Below are 7,632 nucleotides of genomic sequence, written 5' to 3'. Positions count from 1 at the left end.
TCTTTGCTTACAACTGGGTTGCCACCTGAGCTCTTGATATTCATACACGTGGTTCTCTTCTCTCCAAAGGTCTCTTTAATTTTCCTGTAGGCAGTATCTATCTTACCCCTAGTGAGATAAGCTTCTACATCCTTACATTTGTCCTCTAGCCATCCCTGTTTAGCCATTTTGCACTTCCTGTCGATCTCATTTTTGAGACGTTTGTATTCCTTTTTGCCTGCTTCATTTACTGCATTTTTATATTTTCTCCTTTCATCAATTAAATTCAATATTTCTTCTGTTACCCAAGGATTTCTAGCAGCCCTCGTCTTTTTACCTACTTTATCCTCTGCTGCCTTCACTACTTCATCCCTCAGAGCTACCCATTCTTCTTCTACTGTATTTCTTTCCCCTATTCCTGTCAATTGTTCCCTTATGCTCTCCCTGAAACTCTGTACAACCTCTGGTTCTTTCAGTTTATCCAGGTCCCATCTCCTTAATTTCCCACATTTTTGCAGTTTCTTCAGTTTTAATCTACAGGTCATAACCAATACATTGTGGTCAGAGTCCACATCTGCCCCTGGAAATGTCTTACAACTTAAAACCTGGTTCCTAAATCTCTGTCTTACCATTATATAATCTATCTGATACCTTTTAGTATCTCCAGGGTTCTTCCACGTATACAACCTTCTTTCCTGATTCTTAAACCAAGTGTTACCTATGATTAAGTTGTGCTTGGTACAAAATTCTACTAGGCGGCTTCCTCTTTCATTTCTTAGCCCCAATCCATATTCACCTACTATGTTTCCTTCTCTCCCTTTTCCTACACTCGAATTCCAGTCACCCATTACTATTAAATTTTCGTCTCCCTTCACTATCTGAATAATTTCTTTTAATTCATCGTACATTTCTTCAATTTCTTCGTCATCTGCAGAGCTAGTTGGCATATAAACTTGTACTACTGTAGTAGGTGTGGGCTTCGTATCTATCTTGGCCACAATAATGCGTTCACTATGCTGTTTGTAGTAGCTTACCCGCATTCCTATTTTCCTATTCATTATTAAACATACTCCTGCATTACCCCTATTTGATTTTGTGTTTATAACCCTGTAGTCACCTGACCAGAAGTCTTGTTCCTCCTGCCACCGAACTTCACTAATTCCCACTATATCTAACTTTAACCTATCCATTTCCCTTTTTAAATTTTCTAACCTACCTGCCCGATTAAGGGATCTGACATTCCACGCTCCGATCCGTAGAACACCAGTTTTCTTTCTCCTGATAACGACATCCTCCTGAGTAGTCCCCGCCCGGAGATCCGAATGGGGGACTATTTTACCTCCGGAATATTTTACCCAAGAGGATGCCATCATCGTTTAATTATACAGTAAAGCTGCATGTCCTCGGGAAAAATTACGGCTGTAGTTTCCCCTTGCTTTCGGCCGTTCGCAGTACCAGCACAGCAAGGCCATTTTGGTTAATGTTGCAAGGCCAGATCAGTCAATCATCCAGACTGTTGCCCCTGCAACTACTGAAAAGGCTGCTGCCCCTCTTCAGGAACCACACGTTTGTCTGGCCTCTCAACAGATACCCCTCCGTTGTGGTTGCACCTACGGCACGGCCATCTGTATAGCTGAGGCACGCAAGCCTCCCCACCAACGGCAAGGTCCATGGTTCATGGGGGGGGCCTTATAACTTATATTCATCAATTTACTGAATAACGAGTGCTCGGAATTTTATAAATCTTCTTGTTTAGGTATCTCTTTTCATTTGTTTTATATGTTTCAAAATCTTGTTGCAATGGTCACTAAAAATAATCAATGTGCTCCACAAATTGTGGTACATGTTTCTTCCCTCTCAATAGGTGATTCCGTTTCATGACTGCTATGTTTGTTCAATCATCGAGTGTGATTTTGTTGGATGGGAACTACCACTCCGAGCATTCTTACGATTGGAGTTATTAGAAAGACTTTTTTCTTTTGCTTGGAGCTTTTTTTGATTGATACCCTTATAACTTATATTCATCAATTTCACAGTGGAGTAATGTATTTGATTTGTGAAATGAGGGTAAAGGTTTGTTGCTTACAGCAGGGCCTCTTTTTGTATGGCCAGAAAGCAGATTCTCCATTAAATGGTCTTTTGGTACAGATTGGACACCACATGCACTTTACTCAATAACAAATGTTTGGAATGTGATATATCTTCGTGTTTAGGTATCTTCTTCATTTGCTTTATATTTTTTATAGCCTTATTGCAATGGTCACTAAAAACAATCAATGTGCTGCACAAATTGTGGTACATGTTTCTTTCCTCTCAGCAGGGAGATTCCGTTTTGTGACTGCTATAATTGTTCTACCATCGAGTGTGATTTTGTTGGATGGGAACCACCACTCCGAGCATCCTGAGTATTGGAGTAATTAGGAAAGACTTCATTGTTTTGCTAGGTGCTTGTTTTGATTCTTCCCCTTATCACTTATATTCATCAATTTCACTGTGGAGTAATGTATTTGAATCGTGAACTGTGGGTAAATGTTTGTTGTTTACAGCAGGGTCATCTGGTTGTAAGGCCAGAAAGCAGATTCTCCATTCAAGTGTTTTTTGGTGCCAATTATACACCACATGCACTTTACTGAATAACAAATGGTCAGAATTTGATAAATCTTCTTGTTTAGGTATCTCCTTCATTTTCTTTATATGTTTAAAAATCTTATTGCAATGGTCACTAAAAACAATCAATGTGCTCCACAAATTATGGTACTTGTTTCTTACCTCTCAACAGGGAGATGCTGTTTCATGACTGCTATGTTTTGTTGAAACATCGAGTGTGGTTTTGTTGGATGGGAACCACCACTCCGAGCATTCTGACGATTGTAGTTATTAGAAAGACTTTTTTCTTTTGCTAGGTGCTTCCGTTGATTGATACCTTAATCACTTATATTCATCAATTTCACAGTGGAGTAATGTATTTCATTTGTGAAATGTTGGTAAATGTTTGTTGTTTACGAGAGGGTCATCTGGTTGTATGGCCAGAAAGCAGATTCTCCTTTCAATGTTCTTATGGTGCAGATTGGACACCACATGCACCTTACTTAATAACGGCTGTTAGGAATTTGATAAATCTTCTTGTTTTGGTATCTCCTTCATTTGCTTTAGATTTTTAAAAATGTTATTCCAATGGTCACTAAAAATGCTCAATGTGCTGCACAAATTGTGGTACATGTTTCTTCCCTCTCAGCAGGGACATTCCGTTTCATGACGGCTATATTTGTTCTACCATTGAGTATGATTTTGTTTAATGGGAACCACCACTCCGAGCATCCTGAGTATTGGAGTTATTAGGAAAGACTTCATTGTTTTGCTAGGTGCTTGTTTTGATTATTTCCTTTATCATTTATATTCATCAATTTCACAGTGGGTTAATATATTTGAATCGCGAAATGTGGTTATGTGTTTATTGTTTACAGCAGGGTCATCTGGTTGTATGGCCAGAAAGTAGATTCAGCATTCAATGGTTTTTTGGTGGAGATTGGACACCACATGCACCCTACTGAACACCGAATGTTCGGAATGTGACAAATCTTCTTGTTTAGGTATCTCCTTCATTTGCTTAATATTTTTTTAAATCTTATTTCAATGGTCACTAAGAATAACAATGTGCTGCACTAATTGTAGTACATGTTTCTTCCCTCTCAATAGGGAGAGTCCGTTTTATGACTGCTATGTTTGTTCAATCATCGAGTGTAATTTTGTTGGATGGGAACCACCAGTCCAAACATTCTGATGATTGGAGTTATTATAAAGACTTTTTTCTTTTGCTTGTTGCTTCTTTTGATTGCTACTATTGTCACTTATACTCATCAATTTCACAGTGGAGTAATGTATTTGATTTGTGAAATGTGGGTAAATATTTGCTGTTTACAGCACATGCACTTAACTGAATAACGAATGTTCGGAATTTGATAAATCTTCTATTTTAAGAATCTCCTTTAATTGCTTTATATTTTTAAAAATGTTATTGCAATTGTCACTAACAATAATCAATGTGTTGCACAAATTGTGGTACATGTTTCTTCCGTCTCAATAGGGAAATTTCGTTTCATGACTACTATGTTTGTTCCACCTTCGAGTGTGATTTGTTGGATGGGAACCACCACTCTGAACATTCTGACTATTCGAGGTATAAAGAAAGCCTTCTTTGTTTTGCTAGGTGCTTCTTTTGATTGTTACCCTTCTCACTTATATTCATCAATTTCACAGTGGGTTAATGTATTTTAATCGTGAAATGCGGGTAAATGTTTGTTGTTTACAACAGGGTCATTTGGTTGTATGGCTACAAAGCAGATTCTCTCAGCAGGAAGATTCCTTTTAATGACTGCTATGTTTGTTCTCCCTTTTAGTGTGATTTTGTTGGTTGGGAACCACCAATCCGAGCATTCTGACGATTGGAGTTATTTGAAAGACTTTTTTTTTTTTTTTTTTTTTTTTTTTTTTTTTTTTTTTTTTTGTAGCTTAATATGATTGATACTGTTATAACTTATATTCATCAATTTCACAGTGGAGTAATGTATTCGAATCGTTAAATGTGGGTAAATGTTTGTTGTTTACAGCGGGGTCATCTGGTTGTATGGCCCGAAATCAGATTCTGCATTCAATGGTATTTTGGTGGAGATTGGACACCACATGCACCCTACTGAACACCGAATGTTCGGGATTTGATAAATCTTCTTGTTTTGGTATCTCTTTCATTTGCTTTATATTTTTAAAAACTTGTTTCAATGGTCACTAAAAATAACAATGTGCTGCACTAATTGTAGCACATGTTTCTTGTCTCTCAATAGGGAGAATCCGTTTCATGACTGCTATGTTTGTTCTACCAACGAGTGTGATTTTGTTGGATGGGAACCACCACTCCAAACATTGTGACGACTGGAGTTAATAGGAATGACTTTTTTCTTTTGCTAAGTACTTGTTTTGATTAGTACTCTTATCGCTTATATTCAGTAACTTCACAGGGGAGTAATGTATTTGAATCGTGAAATGTGGGTAAATGTTTGTTGTTTACAACAGGGTCATTTGGTTGTATGGCCACAAAGCAGATTCTCTCAGCAGGGAGATTCCTTTTAATGACTGCTATTTTTGTTCTACCTTTTAGTGTGATTTTGTTGGATGGGAACCACCACTCCGAGCATCCTGAGTATTGGAAGTATTAGGAAAGACTTCATTGTTATGCTAGGTGCTTGTATTGATTCTTTCCCTTATCATATATATACATCAATTTCACAGTGGAGTAATGTATTTGAATCGTGAAAAGTGGGTTAATGTTTGTTGTTTACAGCAGGGTCATCTTGTTGTAAGACCAGAAAACAGATTATCCATTCAATGGGTTTTTGGTGCAGATTGGACACCACATGCGCTTTACTGAATAACGAATGCTCGGAATTTTATAAATCTTCTTGTTTAGGTATCTCTTTTCATTTGCTTTATATGTTTCAAAATCTTGTTGCAATGGTCACTAAAAATAATCAATGTGCTCCACAAATTGTGGTACATGTTTCTTCCCTCTCAATAGGTGATTCCGTTTCATGACTGCTATGTTTGTTCAATCATCGAGTGTGATTTTGTTGGATGGGAACTACCACTCCGGACATTCTTACGATTGGAGTTATTAGAAAGACTTTTTTCTTTTGCTTGGAGCTTTTTTTGATTGATACCCTTATAACTTGTTGTTGTTGTTGTTGTGGTGTTCAGTCCTGAGACTGGTTTGATGCAGCTCTCCATGCTACTCTATCCTGTGCAAGCTTCTTCATCTCCCAGTACCTACTGCAACCTACATCCTTCTGAATCTGCTTAGTGTACTCATCTCTCGGTCTCCCTCTACGATTTTTACCCTCCACACTGCCCTCCAATGCTAAATTTGTGATCCCTTGATGCCTCAAAACATGTCCTACCAACCGATCACTTCTTCTGGTCAAGTTGTGCCACAAACTTCTCTTCTCCCCAATCCTATTCAATACCTCCTCATTAGTTACGTGATCTGTCCACCTTATCTTCAGTATTCTTCGGTAGCACCACATTTTGAAAGCTTCTATTCTCTTCTTGTCCAAACTAGTTATCGTCCATGTTTCACTTCCATACATGGCTACACTCAAAACAAATATTTTCAGAAATGACTTCCTGACACTTAAATCTATACTCGATGTTAACAAATTTCTCTTCTTCAGAAACGCTTTCCTTGCCATTGCCAGTCTACATATTATATCCTCTCTACTTCGACCATAATCAGTTATTTTACTTCCTAAATAGCAAAACTCCTTTACTGCTTTAAGTGTCTCATTTCCAAATCTAATTCCCTCACATCACCCGATTTAATTGGACTACATTCTATTATCCTCGTTTTGCTTTTGTTGATGTTCATCTTATATCCTCCTTTCAAGACACTGTCCATTCCGTTCAACTGCTCTTCCAAGTCCTTTGCCGTGTCTGACAGAATTACAATGTCATCGGCGAACCTCAAAGTTTTTACTTCGTCTCCATGAATTTTAATACCTACTCCAAATTTTTCTTTTGTTTCCTTTACTGCTTGCTCAATATACAGATTGAATAACATCGGGGAGAGGCTACAACCCTGTCTCACTCCTTTCCCAACCACTGCTTCCCTTTCATGCCCCTCGACTCTTATGACTGCCATCTGGTTTCTGTACAAATTGTAAGTAGCCTTCCGCTCCCTGTATTTTACCCCTGCCACCTTTAGAATTTGAAAAAGAGTATTCCAGTCAACATTGTCAAAAGCTTTCTCTAAGTGTACAAATGCTAGAAACGTAGGTTTGCCTTTTCTTAATTTTTCTTCTAAGATAAGTCGTAAGGTCAGTATTGCCTCACGTGTTCCAACATTTCGACGGAATCCAAACTGATCCTCCCCGAGGTCCGCATCTACCAGTTTTTCCATTCGTCTGTAAAGAATTCGCGTTAGTATTTTGCAGCTGTGACTTATTAAACTGATAGTTCGGTAATTTTCACATCTGTCAGCACCTGCTTTCTTTGGGATTGGAATTATTATATTCTTCTTGAAGTCTGAGGGAATTTCGCCTGTCTCATACATCTTGCTCACCAGCTGGTAGAGTTTTGTCATGACTGGCTCTCCCAAGGCCGTCAGTAGTTCTAATGGAATGTTGTCTACTCCGGGGGCCTTGTTTCGACTCAGGTCTTTCAGTGCTCTGTCAAACTCTTCACGCAGTATCGTATCTCCCATTTCGTCTTCATCTACATCCTCTTCCATTTCCATAATATTGTCCTCAAGTACATCACCCTTGTATAGGCCCTCTATATACTCCTTCCACCTTTCTGCCTTCCCTTCTTTGCTTACAACTGGGTTGCCACCTGAGCTCTTGATATTCATACACGTGGTTCTCTTCTCTCCAAAGGTCTCTTTAATTTTCCTGTAGGCAGTATCTATCTTACCCCTAGTGAGATAAGCTTCTACATCCTTACATTTGTCCTCTAGCCATCCCTGTTTAGCCATTTTGCACTTCCTGTCGATCTCATTTTTGAGACGTTTGTATTCCTTTTTGCCTGCTTCATTTACTGCATTTTTATATTTTCTCCTTTCATCAATTAAATTCAATATTTCTTCTGTTACCCAAGGATTTCTAGCAG

This window comes from Schistocerca gregaria, chromosome 9 (genome assembly GCF_023897955.1).
Source record: "Schistocerca gregaria isolate iqSchGreg1 chromosome 9, iqSchGreg1.2, whole genome shotgun sequence".
NCBI classification, from domain to species: Eukaryota; Metazoa; Arthropoda; class Insecta; order Orthoptera; family Acrididae; genus Schistocerca; species Schistocerca gregaria.
Note: the sequence above shows the minus strand (reverse complement) of the source record.